The sequence below is a fragment of the Protomyctophum parallelum genome, assembly GCF_964188405.1.
Source record: "Protomyctophum parallelum genome assembly, chromosome: 1".
Taxonomy (NCBI): Eukaryota; Metazoa; Chordata; class Actinopteri; order Myctophiformes; family Myctophidae; genus Protomyctophum; species Protomyctophum parallelum.
Genome location: NC_139697.1, coordinates 33,458,538 through 33,478,015, shown reverse-complemented (window position 1 = coordinate 33,478,015; position 19,478 = coordinate 33,458,538). Strand labels below are relative to the sequence as shown.

At 43.5% G+C, this 19,478-nt stretch overlaps 1 protein-coding gene across 1 annotated transcript in view; it reads left to right on the top strand.

Annotated features, from left to right (window-relative positions):
• Positions 1-19,478, top strand: part of csmd2 (CUB and Sushi multiple domains 2) — a gene marked incomplete at both ends in the record, with an annotated part of 400,982 nt that overhangs the window by 29,343 nt on the left and 352,161 nt on the right. The gene's annotated exons all lie outside the window — the stretch shown is intronic.

Below are 19,478 nucleotides of genomic sequence, written 5' to 3'. Positions count from 1 at the left end.
GAAACCTAGAACAGATGTGAGTAATATAGACATTAAAAACACAGCAGGGAAAGTGTAAAAGATATAGGGTCCAGTATACAGTACATGTGAACACGTTTCTTTGTGCACTATGTTGCAATATGTTGTATTGGACGTGCGTGCATGCAATGCATGAGCCTGTGTTTGTGTGTATGTGCGTGGGCATTATTATGAGAGAGAGAGAGAGAGAGAGCGCGCAATGTTCTTCCTTCTAGAGCCATCTGCCAATACATACATCTTTGATGTATGTATTGTCTGTCCATGAGTGACATGCTGGAATATAAGAATCTCCATCCATATATTGCACGCACGCACGCACGCATGCGCACACGTACACAGTCACACACAGATACACAATGATAATCCAGCCTTCCTCCATTGCTCTCATCTCCCATTCATGTCGAAAGTAATTTTCTCTCCATCTCTCTCACGCGGCTCTCTCCAATTTCTCTGTGTTCCCTTCATTTCCTCCTCGCCTACTTTTTAATATTTTATCTGTTCCTGCCTGTTCTCCATTTTGTGTGCTCCGTGTGTTCGCTGTGTTTGCCGAATCCGATCATTTTTTTTGTCTGTTTGCTGCTCTAAGGACATAACGGCGTCAGAATGTTGCCTTCCATTTCATCGCAGATAAACACTTGAACTTATTATTTTATATACAGTACATGCATAATAAGGTGTCCAATTATAAATTCACTATTATAGACTTTCTTTTTTTCCTGTACCTTTCCTTTAGAAATATGTGCCTGCTAATTTCTCTCTGAGGGCCAGATTTACACATTTGCAAATTGCCCTGTGCCATATGTGCAATCTGCACTGGAAGGTGCATGGAATAAATGACTGATTTACTCCGGCCGCTCAGCTAATTATGCAATTGACGCATGGGACTGCCTTCTAGCCACTTTCTATATTTGAATCAATTTGGAGCCCTCAATCAGCTCAAGAATAAACAAATACTAACTTGATTTATTAAGTACAGAACCTATTTTTGAATTGACGCTATGCAACTCAAACTAACTAAAACATATGGCAAACATAGATTTTTATGCCTTGTTTTACAGATTACTTTTATTACTGTGTGAGTTTGTTTCTGAAAGTGCATTTAAGAATGAATGTCCTTCAATGCGCTCAATGTTGCAATTGGAACGTATGTGCCATTGCAGTGAATGCAGCTATTATGGCAGTGTGGGCTGAGAACTTTCAAATGTAGTGCTATTGTAGATGCTATTAATCCAATGCCAGATATTGTACCACCAAGCAGCTTCTCAACCCTTTTGACAACCCATTTAGCTGAGGCAGATGAAAAAAAGAAAAAAAAAGTCATTTTTCTGAAAAACCTGTATTTATATCAGCTGTGCTCAATCTTTTTCATGTCAAGGACCCCCAGAATTATCTGTATTTCGCTGCGGACCCCCATCTCAAAATATGTTGTTCCAGGAATGGCATGCTTCCTTCTATGCATGAGGAGTCCTTCAGATAGTTGGGAGTTTCCCTGGTTGGACATAGCGTGTGGAAGAAGGAACACGTTATTACAACCAGTTCCTTTCCCCTACATCAGGCGTCCCGGCTGGTCAGGGGGAGGCAGTATATAGACTAGGATTACTGCATGTTTTTTGTGACGGGACCTACCCTAGTGGATACTGGATATGGGGAGAACATGCAAACCCCACATAGAAAGGCCCTAGATTACTTATTTATTCTGTTTGCGCTTTGCATTTTTTAGACCAATTGGCAATTGGTGCGGACAGTGGATCTGATATTGTTAATTTACAAAAACAAAAAGAAGAAAAAAATATATTTATACTATTGTGAGTGTGCACAAGACATTTGGCACTGGTCAGCCCATTGGTTGTACACTACAGACACAAAACTAATATAGGCGGCTCACCCTCTAGATGCCATAATATATATTATACTGTATAATATACCAGTGGTTCTCAAAATGGGGTCCAGGGACTCCTAGGGGTCCTTGAGGGAGTTCCAGGGGGTCCCCAGCTAAATGATATTTAGGAAACAAATGGACCCTTATGGGTCTGTAACTCTGAGAACCAAATGGGTCCATTTGGTTCCATTTGTACACTCTCAGAGTTAAATTAGCAGTGACTTAAATTAAATAGGGGTCCGTAGCGTAGCCTAATGCATGTCAAGCTGGGGTCCTTGAAATTAAAATATTTGAGAATCACTAGAGTCATAAAAATCTTTTCTTATGCATGGGGGTTTGCGGGCTAATATGTGCCAATTTGGGGGTCCTTGACATGAAAAACTTTGGGAACCACAACGACTATACTATACTATTTATACTATGCTATACTTCACGATGTGTTCAGACAACCTTCAACACAGTAAAATCCCAAGTGTTCATTTAGCTCCAATGTAACCAAATGGGCTCGTCACTGTGCAGTATATGCACCCACCGGCTTTTAGCCAAAGTCATTCCGGAGTGATTACGGCAACACTCTCGTAATTGTTCCCAGCACCCCCCCACCCCCCCGCCACCGCCCAACCCACTACCCGTCACCTTCAACCGGGAACATTATTATTGCCATCCAGAATTAGCCATGAGTGTGGCACTGTCACATCACCTTTTTTTTTACCTGTAGGCTCTTTGTAAGCACATCTCAGCAGTGGTAAAAAAAAGAAAGAAAGAAAATAAATAAATCTATTGTGTGTGAAGTAATGTGTGTCGTTGGTCTCTGCATGTCCTCTTCTCTGTGGTCCTCCACTGAGAAGAGGATGGCGCTGATGGAGTGGAGGAGGAGAGAGACTTAACGCACCAAGACCTGGAACGCGTCTGTGTATTAGCTTTTAACCACTTTAACCATTATTTTAAACTTTAGCTGTTGATCTACAAGCTCATAGTGCGGCACCCAGTGCCACGCTCATAGACTGTAAAAAAATATGGACAAAGCGTTCTCCGGGTCTGGTATGGACGTAAAATGAAGCCTCAGTCCTTGAATTGTAAATCGCCGTCTTTCTAGATCCATTTGGGCCCAGCTGAGCCATTGGCTGGCCCAGACAACGAGGCGGGACTTCCCCCCCTTCTTCTTCGTTGGTTTTTATTTTGAGTCGAGTGGGTGGGGGATCCCGTTCATAGACTGTAACGGTGGCCACGCCCCTCAGAACATACACGACTTTATGGTCATTTTTTTAATAAATGGGACCATCATTTTCCAAAAAGAATATTATGACATTAGAAATGAGACTTTAAACTAGTGACTGGAAGCAGAAAGTATTCATGACCATGTTTATTAAGGTAATGCAGTCTAGGTGAAGTTGGGCCCAAATACATGGATCTCTATGGAGCTATGGGGTTTTTTGAGCCCAATGACAGCGCCACAACAGGCCATTATATGAACTTTCAGGAAATCCCGATTTCCTAAGTGGCTTCACAAAATATCTGTCTGACTGCCCCCCTGGCCACGCTATGAGCTTGTAGATCTGCTATTTTTGGATTGATAGGACAGACTTTTTGCCCGTGGCCCAGATAAGACCTAAATAAGGCTTACTGGAGCATGGTGTCAGGAGTGGAGTTAACGCCACATACACACGCTACTCTCTGAGGATAATGGTGGTGTCACAGGGTGTGTGTGCATGCGTGTGTATGCGTGTGCGGTCAGATGGTCACAACATGTTTATTCTAATGATCAATCAATCGATTAACGGTATGTTCCGACATTTTGATTAATGTCATAGTACTTGAAGTTCCTATTTAGCTGTGTCACAATGAAAAAAGGTTTTAAAGAAAGAAATACCATGTCATTTGTTTTTACTTTTTACATAATACATACGGGTATATATTTTAGATATTATGTTTTTATCAGACATCAATACAATCTTTGTGTTTTGCCAAATATTTGGGTGACCACTTGCAATATCCTCACGGCCCACAGGTTGAGAAGCACTGTGGTGTAGTGTTGCTTTTTACAGCGATTTAGTTTTAGTCACAGTTTTTTAAATAAAGTGTAATTTAGTTTCAGTTACATTTTAGTCATTTGAAACACACACGCACACGCACAGCGATAAATATTAAGGTGTGCGAGTGTGGGTGTGCGTCGCACATCCACACTCGCACACCTTAATATTTATCGCTCCTGTTCATCTGAGCTCGTAAGTGGAAGACTGATACTGCAGTTTGTCTTTCATCATCTCCAGTCCTGCTGGGGCAAAGTAAAAAAGGGGATTTATATTCTTCCCTCAACACGTGTGGCTGAATTATTGGGCTCACTAGGCCCAGATTAGAGAAATAATCAACTAGATGGCTGTGAATTTATGCCCCCCACATCCTGGGTGTTACTCACTGTGTGGGTTTTTTACTGCCATTGGTAGTCACGTCCATGCACTGTGTCCGTGGTGCTTTGTTCATGATGTAATGGGTGTCCTAATTCCCACAATGGAATGAGGCTCTCGAAGGTCACCGGCGATGCGGTCTGATCCCCAACGTATGGGTCGATATGTTGCTGCAAGTGGGCCTACAATTAATTGCATATATATATATATATATATATATATATATATATATATATATAATTAATTGTAGGCCCATATGGCGGGCCTGCCCCAAAGTTATTAGTGCAGCCATGTCCGGCAGCCGGCGAAAACTAGAGTTCTCAACAGGACCGAAAATGAACACCCGGCCCTACCTGGGCCCTCATCAAACCCTGTACCTGGGCTCGAAATTAACTTTTTTACTTTGTATGTGGTGTCCAGACTTTCTGTCCCTCATCCATCCATCCATCTCTTCAAAGAGACTGAGGCATCAAACATCTCCAGATGAGGACCCTCTATAGTCTACACTGATTCCGGCCAGTCACATCACCTGTTTTCTGTTTCTTTGTTCTGTGTTTTTCACCTTCATAGCCTATTTAGATCATATAATTAGAATTTCTAATATAAAATAATTTTGATGTAAAACATGGTATTTATAGCTATTTATAGCTATGACAAGGAAATGGGACATGGAGTTGTTCTGTTTTTCAGTAGTCTTCCATGGAGTCGTTGTTCTGTTTTTCAGTAGTGTTGGTGGTGGTCTAATTACTTTAATAGGCAAACACCTTGTGAAATGAGATAATGGATGAAGAGCTTGCACGGCACACACACACACACACACACACACACACACACACACACACACACACACACACACACACACACACACACACACACACACACACACACACACGCTAGCTGTCCCACACACGCTAGCTGTCCCATGTCAAATGGGTGTTCTTGCCAAGCCATTAGACGCCTGTTGCAGGTGACTTGTTGCAGTGCACTCTCCTGCTTATCGAGTCAGTTTGGTAGCCTGCCCTGCATGCGATCAATGTTTCACACACGCAGAAAGTCAGTTTGTATTACACAGTGATGCTGAATTTTAAACAAGGCTTTACCTTAACGCAATGCACAGTCACAAGAATGAATAGACAGAAGATTGCCTTACATATACAGTGAGAGAGAGAAAGGGACAAAGAGGTCACTGATATAAGAAAGATATATTTTAGTCGGCTTTAAAGCCAACTGTTTCTGGACCGCCTGTAAAAGCAATATGTTTGTATCACAGAATCTATTACATTTAACATGTTGGATTCATTGTGTTTCTGTGTACCTTGCTTTTGGCAACATCATTATGCATGGGCGGAGCTTGAGGGGGCAAAAAAAAAAAAAAAAAGGTTGTCGTTGGCCAAGCAGTCGCACCCCCACGCGTCAAGTTCAAGCTCCGCCTATGTCATTATGTGTTCTCTCGCAGTTGAACATAAAGAAAGATTTAATTCAATTTGAACCGAGAGAGGACAGCGAATGTGAGTTGAAAAAAAGACAAGGCACGCGGTGTGTGTGTGTGTCAGTTATGAAACTCCGGCTTTTGCTTAGGCTATTGGCTCTTTGCGGCACGTGACACCGTCATATGTGAAGTCTAGATCCATTTCCTGTCGCCTCTGATGCCTTATCCTTTGGTCTTGTCTTCACTCACTCATTTTCTCTGCCATGGAGAGCGAGACGGCCAGCCCAGTGGGAAGGTAAATAGCCAAGGTCAAGAGCTTAGATGGGTCACTGCTGTGTCCCTGCCAGTGGGCTGGCTAATCACATGCGCTCTCCGAGCAGCGGTGTTCCCAGTGTATGCCCAGCAGAAATGACGAGAGACAGAGGGAGATACGAAGCGAAGGAGAGGCGTATAGGCTACAGAGAGATGAGACCGATATGGCTGCTGACATTTCAGCCAGCTGGTGTGTAGAGCATCCGGCGCGGGCTTGGTTTTCTTTTGAAGGAACCCAAACGTACAGTATATGCACACGCACGCACACACACACACACACACACAGTCTCGGTGGACATTTGAATAATTCATCGATAAGGCTCTGGAGGCCTTACAGTAGAAATCGCTGATGGTGGGAGGGGTACGAGAGAGAGAGGGAGAGAGGGAGAGAGGGGGAGAGGGAGGGAGGGAGGGAGGGAGGGAGGGAGAGAGGGGGAGGGAGGGAGGGAGGGATAGATTAGAGGGAGGGAGGGAGGGTGTACGAGAGAAGTGGGTGTGATGGTTGAGAGAAGAGTGAGTGGACAAGAGAGAGGAGAGGGACGGGGAGACGATAGCAATGGAGAGAGAGACTATAGCGATGGAGAGAGAGAGAAGAGAGAGGGTGGACCAGAGAGAAAGATATGAAGTGAGTGAATGAACTCAAAGAACGATGGCTTAATTAGTGAGAGAGGGATTGGAATGTGCATGTGATTGAGTGCACGTGCGCTCTCTGGCACACCTGTGTGTGCGCACATAGTATACCGGTATGATAAATAGTGAGCGCGCTGGATTGGGATAAATAGCATATCCTTTTAAGCTGACTAATGCTCTGGGCACTCCTCATCTGTTTGTTTTTTTCCCCTCCTCCCCGGTTTCCATCACTCTCCAGTCGTTCCGCCCCTGCACTTAAAGCTAACCTTGTTTGTTAAGCACAGAAATAATCCAGGAGTTGTTGTGTGTTTTTGTATTCCTTTATGAGAGTTTCACTCCTCATATAATGTATTTCCATAGGTTAAAAAAAATTAACTGCCTAACATATAGTTGTGCACTGGTGTCATGTACCAGAATCTACAAACTCGCACAATTATTTTTGTGTGAACATTATTATGACGCCATTATTATAGCGGCTGTGCTGTTTAACCCATTTAGACCCGACTTCTACAAATCCTGATAGTTTTCTGAAAAAACCTATGTTTCTATGTCAATCGTTCTCAAACATTTTCATGTCAAGGACTCCATTGGGCCCTCAAACTGTCTCATGGTAAAGCAGCTAACTGCCCCCTTTCATGATGACAACAGGCCCCATTCATTTTCCTTATAGACTTTTCAAAAAGTATTTTTTAAAGACGTTTACAGTACGCTGCGGACAAAGCCAACTCGGATCGTGACAAATCATGACAACAAACACAATATGTCAGGCCGAACAAATAATTACAAAGAAGAAAAACAACATAAAAAGTCCCTGCCCTCTTCTTTCAAATATTTTGTTCGGCCAATTTGTTATCATGATTTGTCACGATCTGAGTTGGCTTTGTTCGAGGCTTACAGATCTTTAAATAAATACTTTTTGAAATGTCTATGGAAAAATGCATGGGGAATTATTTCCTGGGCCTGTCGTCGTCATGAAAGACTGCGACGCTCGATATACTAGTCTGTATATATAGGATATACTGTATCTATCTGTGTATAGTATAATGTCTAAGGGATCCTCTTGACTTTCTCATTATAGGATCAGTTACTCCTCTCCAATGCTCTCTCTCCCTGCCTCTCTCTCTCTCCATCTTAACCTCATATTAGCCACGCTCAGAATAACTACATTCTTAAGCGTTATAATTGGCCTAGCCACTCAACATTTCAAGCACATCCGTTCAACGCACGCACGCACGCACGCACGCACGCACGCACGCACGCACGCACCCATGCACGCAGGCAGGCAGGCAGGCACGCACGCACGCACGCACGCACAAAGGCACACTGTCACAACCGCCTATCACATGGCTAGCTCTTAGCTTAGCCACTTTGCTGTGGCCAAGAGTGACACGACATTGAATTTGTTTTATTTTATCCCTAATTGTTTCTCTGCCTGAGGATTATTGTAAACCAATTTGTGCGGCATGGTGAAAAACAGCAGCCGGCATTTGAGTGTCACCTTGTTTCATTTGTCAGCCTTGATTTGTTTGCTGTAAGTGTAATTGACTTATCTGCAGTCTCCACACAAAGGACAGGAACAAATGAATGAAGAAAGCTTTCTCTTATTCCTTTTCACCAATGATTTGATTTGATTCTATTAGATATTACGCATGTTATATAAGGATATATAAACACAGCAAAGTTGTGAGACTTATTTCCAATGTGGTCCTTGGTCTGATCCATCCCCATCCTTCCCCATCCATCCTTCCTCTTCAATGTCTCCCTTTTGACTGATACCTGTCCATTGAAACTCTAGATGGGTCTGTCTCAAAGTTATTAGTGCATCTGCGCCCGGCAGCCGGCGAAGAGTTTTCAACAGGCCCGCCCTACCTTGGCCTTCATCAAACCCTGTACACTCAAAACACTGCCCCCGCTGCCACACTTAGATCTCCATATATGGAGCTTACCTGTTCTAACATTCCATATGTTGATCTGACCTAATCAAAATCTGTACACTCAAGACACGCTCCATATACTGTATGGCCAGTACAGAATTCTTTCCATATGTTGATCTGACCCCCCCATGCCAAAGCGCTAGTGCTCGCCCAGCAGTCTGCATGCTGTCCCCCTTTTTTGGGCGAGGTCGCTTCTCGCCCTCAGGCGTCTTACAGGTATTAAACAGTTTAATAAGGGCATAATGGTAATTGGTGAATTTATACGGTAGCATCTTTCTCCAAAGCACTTCATAATGTGCATTGGGAACTTGTTCATTGGTAGCAGATAGGGCTGTGGGCACTTCGACACATTCCGTACAGGAGGAGCCAAGGATGGAACCGGGAACCTTGAAGGGACCATGTAATTTACAGTCTGTTGATTGAGTTCATGCATGTACTGTACTGCCTATGCCTAGTAACACCCTGTACGAGTGTACGCCTACTATGTGTGCACATGAACACACCCACGTAAGTGTTGTTTGTTGATGCTTACATTACAGTAGCATGAAAGCGTGATTGTTTGTAGTACCATAGCATTGTGGAGTAATAATTTAACATTGATCACTTTGGAAGTTTTGCATCCATATCTGCTGTATTAAGAAAAGCTTAGACCAGCTGCGTTGTTTCAGAGCTGTCCACTGTTGGGCAAAATGCAGATAACATCAGCACAATGTAATGCACTGTTAATGGACTGCAGATAGCCTGCAGATAAACCAATCACATCACTCACTCACTCCCTTATACCGCACATTCCAGGATGCTAGGGTCACGGGTGTGTGCGTGCGTGCATGTGTGTGTGAGCGTGCACATTTCCTGGTCATTTGGTAAGGATCATTTTGAAAAGAGGGAAGCACGCACAACTCCACTGTCTCAATCTCTTGGAACATTTTAGCGGGTGCACGGTCAGGAAACACTTTAGAAGAAAGAGAATACCGGCACTCACGGAGTCCTTTAAGGCACTTTATTGTTTCATCTTTACACGGGCAAGGTAAGCTGCAAGCAGAAACACAACGAACGCGTTTCGGCCAAGGGCCTTCGTCAGCGTTGAAAATGTTGTAAACAAGGCAAAGTGTCACATTTATACTGTCCGACAGTGCGACATCCTCCCCTGTCCGGGTTGATACAAACAACAACCAGCTAAACCCATTACATAGAATAAGTATGCTGCAAGCAGCACCACAACGAAAGTGCAAACATAATAATAATACATTTTATTTACCAGCACCATGCTGGTATCAGTCTTTAAGTTCATGTTAATTGAGTTTTGTTGAGACGAGAGGCCCTAAGGTTGCCCTCTTTTAAAAATGTTAAATAAAAAAATTCTAGCAGGTTTTGTTGCTCTACCTTCCTTTTCAACTAAGAATAAGCCTGTTTGCAGCCTCTTTGGCATTCCATGTGTGTTTACTATTTGCTATGTGTAGTTCTTCTGAGTACTTAACACATCGATTGCGCAAAACGCTCTAAAGCGTTTTATTAATATCGAACGCCGTCTGCGCATAACGCTCTAAAGCGTTTTATTGGTTTTTTTTATGATTAATGTGCTTCATATTTATACGCGCCCGGACAACATAGAAAGTAACACCGATGTCTCTAGGAAGGTCCGTTATGTGATCCGGGAGTTAAAAGCCCCCCCCCTCCTGAAAAGAGGTCTGGTCTATGCGGCATGCCGTATCCATTACGACGTACTGGAGGCGGCCTCGCCGGCATGCACGGCATAGACCAACGCAGATGTCAAGGGGATCTAAAATGGAGGTACCCATGCTAGTGTGTGTGTGAATACACTTGATTCCCCTCCCCTCCTGTTTCTACATGGTTTTTCCCGAGGCAGCAATGTAGGCCCCCCCCTCTTCGTTTCGGATCGTCGCATTTCAGTTTCAGTCCCCCCCCCACTCACTTACCCACTGTGGCTGTGCCTCGAACTGCCTTTCACCGCTGCTTCGTCCTCTCATTCTCGGAAAGAAATAGCCCTCTGCCCGACGTTACTAGGAGAGATCACCGCCGTGGAACCCCCCCCCAGGCCCGCGTTGTGATCGCTTTGCATCTCTCTCATTCTCGGAAAAAGGACATAACGCCTCCAACTGCAACCGCCGCTTCGTCCTCTCATTCACTCGGAAAAATAGCCCTCTGCCCGACGTTACTAGGAGAGATCACCGCCGTGGAACCCCCCCCAGGCCCGCGTTGCGATCGCTTTCCACCTCGTCCTCTCATTCTCGAAAAAAGAGAGCCCTCTGCCCGTATATAAGAATAATCTGCAACGGTCGCCATGTCATAATGATACGCGAAACGAATGACGTATTATGAGAGAGATGATCAACTGGCCGCTTTATATGTCTTGACCACCCATGTTTGGGCAAATAAGCCCGTATAGCGATTCTCGACTCGACACCGTGGATCACCATTAGCCATAGAGCCTTCGCCAGGCAACACTATCCGTACTCCGTAGTGTGGTTGTAACCGACTTTTTATTCATTATAATTGCAGTGATAAGACCGCAATGAAGGCGTCTGCGACGTAATCGACCCGTTTGTAATGTACAGTATAACGAATACACATTGATTAGAGTCTCTCTCTCTCCTCCTTTCCACCGCTTATCTCTCCTGAGGTTCTTTGCCCCAGAACATGTCCAGACATGTCTGTCAACAACGACTAACGTGTCTCACCGTTACACAATACACTATCGTTCTGAAACTGCCTGGTACACTGATCAAGACATGTGTTGCCCCCCCTGTTACTGAGACAATTTCAGATATGTCTATAGTATGTACATGTCGCTATATGCCTTGTCTAAAATACTATTTTTCAGAGAGGATTTCAGAGAATGAAGGACCTGAAGAACTATTATTCACAAAATAAGGCCTATAGCGACATGTACATAATATATACCGTATGAAACAGAAGACTCTCTGCTTTCATAAGAAAAAAACTAATACTGTAATAATAATAAAAATCACACCCCTGTGAAGTGAGCAGTGATATGTTGCACAACATTGCACTGCTCACTTCACAGGGGTGTGATTTTCATTATTATTACAGTAGAAGTATTTTTCTTATGAAAGCAGAGAGTCTTCTGTTTCATACGGTATATAGTATGTACATGTCGCTATATGCCTTATTTTGTGAATATTTAGTTGTCAGTTCCTTGTCTTGTCTAAAATACTCTGAGGATTTCAGAAAATGCATGGACCTGAAGAACCATTATTCACAAAATAAGGCCTATAGCGACATGTACATATGATATACCGTATGAAACAGAAGACTCTCTGCTTTCATAAGAAAAATACTTCTACTGTAATAATAATAAAAATCACACCCCTGTGAAGTGAGCAGTGCAATGTTGCACAACATTGCACTGCTCACTTCACAGGGGTGTGATTTTCATTATTATTACAGTAGAAGTATTTTTCTTATGAAAGCAGAGAGTCTTCTGTTTCATACGGTATATAGTATGTACATGTCGCTATATGCCTTATTTTGTGAATATTTAGTTATCAGTTCCTTGTCTTGTCTAAAATACTCTGAGGATTTCAGAAAATGCATGGACCTGAAGAACCATTATTCACAAAATAAGGCCTATAGCGACATGTACATATGATATACCGTATGAAACAGAAGACTCTCTGCTTTCATAAGAAAAATACTTCTACTGTAATAATAATACAAATCACACCCATGTGAAGTGAGCAGTGCAATGTTGTGCAACATTGCACTGCTCACTTCACAGGGGTGTGATTTTTATTATTATTACAGTAGAAGTATTTTTCTTATGAAAGCAGAGAGTCTTCTGTTTCATACGGTATATCATATGTACATGTCGCTATAGGCCTTATTTTGTGAATAATGGTTCTTCAGGTCCATGCATTTTCTGAAATCCTCTCTGGTGGGCGCAAGCTGCATTCAACAGCCAATTACTGACAAACTATACATGGGACCATGTGTATTTGTTTTCCTCCTAAAAGTAGACATTCAGGGCTTTCATTCAGTGTGTAGTATGTATATGATATTATTTGTGTTCATTTTTATATCTGTCTGTCAATGTCTGTCAACTTCAACCTTCCATATCTCTGCTGTTTTTTCAAAAGAGCAGCGTGCAGCGAAAAGCAGGTTTTAGAAAAAGGTCAATATCTCCAGAATGGAAGATGGTAGAATCATATTTTTTTTTTTAAATTGAAGTGGACTAGTTTGGCGTTCTTTTGATTTATGCGATGTGCGATGTGCTATAAGAGGCCCCTCGCTGTGGGCCCCTAAAAAGTTAAAAAGTCCAATGTTAATCGTGTAGCACAAGCAATCCTGAGTAGAATTTCAAGCGTTAGCAATCAATGTGTTAACTTAACTCCCCCTCCTCTTTAAGGACTCAGCCAGTGATGCCCTGTGAACCTATTTAATAATGTTGTAACATGGACTTAAAGACTGATACCAGCATGGTGCCTTATTAATTCCTGAAGTCTTATGGGCAAACATTGTGACATTTTCGTTAAACATGTGTTGTTAAAATATGTAACTTTATTATGTTTGCACTTTTGTTGTGGTGCTGCTTGCAGCATACTTATTCTATTTAATGGGTTTAGCTGGTTGTTTGTTGTTTGTATCAACCCGGACAGGGGAGGATGTCGCACTGTCGGACAGTATAAATGTGACACTTTGCCTTGTTTACAACAACATTTTCAACGCTGCTTGCAGCTTACCGTGCCCATGTAAAGATGAAACAATAAAGTGCCTAAAAGGACTCCGTGAGTGCTGGTATTACTTTCATTTGGTAAGGATGTAAACTCACGTATAATGCATAACCACAGAGCACTCAACACTGGTAAGACTCTTGAGAACTTTCGACCGCAGTCGAGATCATGGATTCCACAATGCTACGCCAGACTTCCCGGTCCTTCATTGCCACGCCCAGTTCCTGCCTACTGAAGCATGTGTCCCTAGTGATGACATCAGGGAACGACGGCTTTCTACCTCTGGTCCGCCCTGAGGCAGGACTCCAGAGAAGAAGGGAAGATCATTGTCAGCTCTGTAGCAGTGGCCGCCGGCCGGCAAACTGCGCTCTTCTGGATCGGACCAGCGAAGAAACACGGGGAACGTTGCCGTATATTAGATTAGTCGATGGGTGGCTCTTCCATGACAGATTTTGCGCTCTCATTAGAAGGCGGGTGTAAGTGCCATCCAACCGATTCTCTTGTTTCTTTGAAAGTGTCCATGTCTCCGAGCCATAGAGTAGAATCGGCTCAACGGTCGTCCTAAATATTCTTACTAAGCTGGGATGACCAGATCTTATGCATGTTTTCGAAATTGAGAACTTAATGTGTGCTTATGTTCTAATGTTGGTATATTCTAGTGTTGAATAACACTCAAGATTTGACTGTGTGCCACTAGTGCTATTTCCTCATAAATCCACACATTTAATATATTGTACATTTGCACTCATGGCCACATACGGTATGTGTGTGTGCATGCACGCACGCATGCATGCATATGTGAACATAGACAAAACTTACAAAGCATTTTCAATCATGTAAACACACACACACACACACACACACACACACACACACACACACACACACACACACACACACACACACACACACAGACAGCATATAGACACACACACACACACACACACACACACACACACACACACACACACACACACACACACACACACACACACACACACACACACACACACACACACTCATTAATCTGGCAAGTGATGAGTTTAGCTGAATATGACAGCTAATCAGTTCTGTGTTGCCACACACAAAAATCCTCAGTGCAAGTTTTATTGTGAGTGTAGAAATGGTCCCATAAGGGTCTGTGCAAGCTGTGCCTTTTTATGGCTCAAAAGGAGCAGTGCTGATGAGTAAGACATTTTATCACCGCTCCCACAAGTAAATTATTCACTTGTGTTCTTCATCTCCGTCTTCCTCGTCTCCCTGCATTTCCCTCGTTCACCCGGAGTTCATGATCCCATTATTACTTTCTTTCCTGCCATGGTTCCAATTTCTGTTTTAGTTTTTTGTTCTAGAGGTGTTTTAACACACACACACACACACACACACACACACACACACACACACACACACACACACACACACACACACACACACACACACACAAGCACTTTTAAATAGTGTGAAATATATTTTGGTAGGTATGAGACAAGCCACATATGTGATCAAACTCTTGCACTATATTTTATGAACAGGTATACTCTGATTCAATCCGCTTGGCCTGTTTCTGCATGGTGTAAAACAGCATTCCACTTCTGCTAAAAGCACAATGCTCCCCATTCTGCAAGCCTCGTATCCTGTTGTCTGAACTGCCAGTGTGCTCATGTTCCCTTTTAAATAAACACGGGAGCAAACAGCATGCAGCACAGTTTTCCTATTCAAGTGATTTTTCCTTTCTTTTGGTGTCAGACATTCTTTATACCTTGTTACTCCTCTTTTCTCTACAAACAACAAACAAACAACACACACCAGTGCTATTTTCACAGCGATGTTACAGCGTCTTCCTACTGTACATTTTAAAGCCTGATTTGTTCTAAATAGTTGCATGCCGGAGTCACGTACCGAAAATAGCCGATGTACAAGCTCACAACACGCTGCAATGCGACGATCTTTGAGTTTACATATCTGCTAATTTCCGGTATGAGACACCAACATGCAACGGAGTATGTCAAGCCATCAATGTTAATGGCATGAGTTTTACTCTTTTCTGTGCCAAAGGTACAGCATAAAACACTAGTATTGCTAGTTGCACAGCGGCAATATAGTGTCCTCCTTTATATGTTAAGGTTAATGGAATGATTTTTACTCCCTGCAAAAGCAAAGCACTGAGAGCTGTAACCATGAAGATATATCTGGATGGGATTATGCCCTTGGGGCCGAGGGACGCAGTGCTTTACAGCTTAGAGAGGAGGCTGGTAGATTCGATGTCTAATTGCCTGTGAGAATCTTTCCTTTTAGCGCAGGAATCAAATGGTGTGTGTGGGAAGTGGGAACACAGGGTCGTTTTAACCTCTGCTGGAGGGCCGGCTTTCACCTCTGCACTGTGGGGAGGTCTGGGGAAGAGCAGCACATATGCAGGGGAATGCACACACACACACACACACACACACACACACACACACACACACACGTATGCATGAACACACAGATGCACAACGCTCAGCATTTTGGATCCCTGCCCCCGCAGGACAGCCTTTTAAAGTTCATATCTGACTTTCAAACAGAAAACGTAAACACAGAATGCACTTGAATGACTAATTGATGTGTTTTACAGGAAAAAAAAAAAGCAAAAAAGATTTTCCCAGAACATGATGATGGAATATTGTGGAAATGAGAACTGTGTTGAAATTGTTGAGGTATGGTCTCTGTTTCACCTTTAAACGGATGCCATGCAAAACTTCAGAAAAATGAGATTGATTGATGAGCAGACTTCTCACTCAGACGTACACTTGCAGTTTGGGCTACTCCAATGCAAACTCCACATGCCCCAACTTTTTACTTGCCATAGTGTCAACCCCTTACCCCTGTGTCCCCTAACCCCTGTGGTTAGACTGGCATATTCGCCAATACCGATATGACAAATAAGGGCCGATACCGATACTTTTCCGTTACCGATACAGTATCGGGGCATCTCTACTTGTATGTGTAAAGACTAACTCTGGATTACATCCTGCTTCTTGGGCAGTGGTTTCCAAACTTTTTAGCTCAAGACCCAAAATAAATTGGACATTTGCCCGGTACACAAACTAGTGAAAATAGCCGTTCTACAAGCAGTTTGAGACGCTATACTAATGTCTATCAGCGTCTCCGTATCTGGGAGATAAACCGGAAGTGGTTGGTCCATCAGTAAAAAGGTTCCCCCTCGTTGACCAAAATCTTAATCTTAACACCCTTTTATCTCGGATTCTAATTCCAGATTCAAATCAAAACAAGCTTTATTTATGTCCGATTCCGGTCATGTCGCTGGTTGCGGATTGGCCTTTATATTGAGGAATGTTATGTATTGTAACGTTTAGCACACTGAGCTGGAGTCGAACCCCGATCTCCAACTCAGTAGACCGGGCAAGCCACAAGCCACGCAGAGATCTAGCTCCCTTGGAGGAGCAAGTTACGGCCGGGTCTTTCGCAGTGTCGTTTTACACTATTTAGATGTGTATGTAGACTGATGGAGTCAACTAATGTGTTCATTATTGTGGCCTTAACAGAGATCGCACAGAGTGATGCAAGGTATTCCTCAGGCTTCTGGAAACACTGGAGGCAATGTTTATACGTTTTATAATTGAGTGAAATCACTCAGTCTGGTACTACTCAGGCTATCTCTGTGTTGTTATTTTCTGTTTTGTATCTCTGTTTTTATAATATACCGTATACAGTATATAATATGGATCTATTGTGTATCTAGACACTCGTTCGGCTGACCCCGCATTCGGCCATGCCTCATGGGGCAGACGTCTGCTTCCGATAGCATGCACACCTGCCTTCTCAAATGTTTCTCTTTTACTTTTCTATTGTATTTACTATGTTATGTTTTCTGCCTTCCATCGGCAGTCATGTATATTTCAGTAGTCTTTTTTTTATAGTAGTATTGTACTGTAGATTTTTACACTAAAGGGGTACCCAGTGCGTTAAAATTTTATGTGAAGGGGACGGGGTCTTGACCAAGCGTCCGTATGTTTCATATCCTTATAGAAACTGGTTCTCAATATGTGGTCCGGGGATCCCCAGGGGTCTGTGAGGGGTTCCAGGAGGGTCCCCAGCTGAATGTTTTATTGTTAAGGAACCAAATTGACCCTTAACTACAACCAAATGGACATTTATGAGTCCATTTTTGCACTCTCTGTTTTTACACTCTCTGAGTTAATAACTCATAGAGTATTTTGGGGTCCCAGAGACGCAAACTTTAATCGTATCAAATGGGAATCTGTGCCTAATGCTAATCAGACTGGAGGTCATTCAAATTAAAAAGGTTGAGAATCACTCTACTAAGATATCCAGTCCAACCCTACCTCTCTCTCTCGCTGCTTCTTTCACCACCCATCATTTACTGGCTAATGCCTCTCCTCCACTCACCCATCAAAATCTTGCTGCAACATCTTCTTTTTTCGCCCCTTTCTCTCCCCCTCTGGGAGGAAAAAAAGCTGCATCAGCACCCAACGGACACACGCACACATGCACTCACTCACTCTCTCACACACACACACACACACACACACACACACACACACACACACACACACACACACACGCATGCGTGTGGCCCTATACTGGGTGGATATGATTAAGGGATGAGTGGCCTGGTTTAATCTCTGTTTACATCTATAAATATGCATATTTGGATGAACATCACAAACTCACAACCATACGCTTGCACGCGCACACACACACACACACACACACACACACACACACACACACACACACACACACACACACACACACACACACACACACACACACACACACACACACACACACACACACACACACACACACACAGTTAAATGAGTTCATGCAAATCACACAGTTGTCTGCTGTTCATTTTAATCTGTCTGCTTCTGATAACCGGCTTGTTTATACAGTGTGCGTGCGTGCGTGCGTGCCTATACCGTTGATTCTGTATGGATCCTAACCAAGAACAATTCCCTTCTGACCCACTGTCACTGGGGCTCAATGGTGGATTTTCCCTTTCCAGTGCGCCTCTCTCTCTCTCTCTCACCTCTCACGTCACACTTTTCATTCTGTGCTCTGCCTATACCTGCTTCTTAACGCTGCCATCTCCTCATTACTAGCTCATCCACTCTCCCGTCTGTGTGTCTCTCTCTCTCTCTCTCTCTCTCTCTCTCTCTCTCCCCTCCCTCCCTCCATCTTCCCCATGAGTGTAGCAGTAGGATAATTGGAAGCAGAGGTTCTTCATTGAGATGATGCTGAGGTCAGTCAGATGGAAAGCCCTCCTAATAGACCTCTGCTCTACTCTCTCTCTCTCTCTCTCTCTCTCTCTCTCTCTCTCTCTCTCTCTCTCTCTCTCTCTCTCTCAGGCTCAGACACACACACACACACACACACACACACACACACACACACACACACACACACACACACACACACACACACACACACTTAGTCCCTTATTACTCAGAGCGGCGTAGACTAGTGCCATACCAAGCATTTCCCATCAGCATGGCCATTTTCTCTTCTCGCCCATCTCTTCCCGTTTCTCATTAGCACACTGTACACTGGAGACAGCCCTTCTTCTCCATGCTCAGTCTTTCTTATCTCCCCAATCATATCTTTTCCCCCGATAGCATGCAGGTAATCCCCACAGGCTGCAGTCTTCTCACTTTAAACCCACGCCGCCTGCTCTCCTCCTATATTGTCACAGCTCTGCATCTCATCGTGTCCCGCCATGTTTTCACTGTGTCTCACCTGATGTTACTGCATCGCTCTGTATCTCTGCATCTCTCCGTGGCTCACCTTATCTCTCCATATCTCCTAGTATCTCTCCATGTCTCGCTGTATCGATCATCACAGCGGCTCCAGTGGCATCGAGTCCTCTATCCTCTGTTGTTGTGTGTAATAATGTATGCATGTTTGCCCTCTGGGCTGTGATGTCATGTGCGTCAACCAATAGAAAGACAGAGGGAGGGGGGTCTGTGACGCCGTGTTGGTCAAGAGTGGTCAAGAGATCTACTTGAGCCCACGCTGTTTCTTCAGCAACAGTATTTACAATTTATTTTTATTTTATTTGAGTACGGAGAGAAAGAAAGAGAGAGAGACAGACACAAAGACACACACATGCCACCCTCAACTCTCCCACCTCTCCCC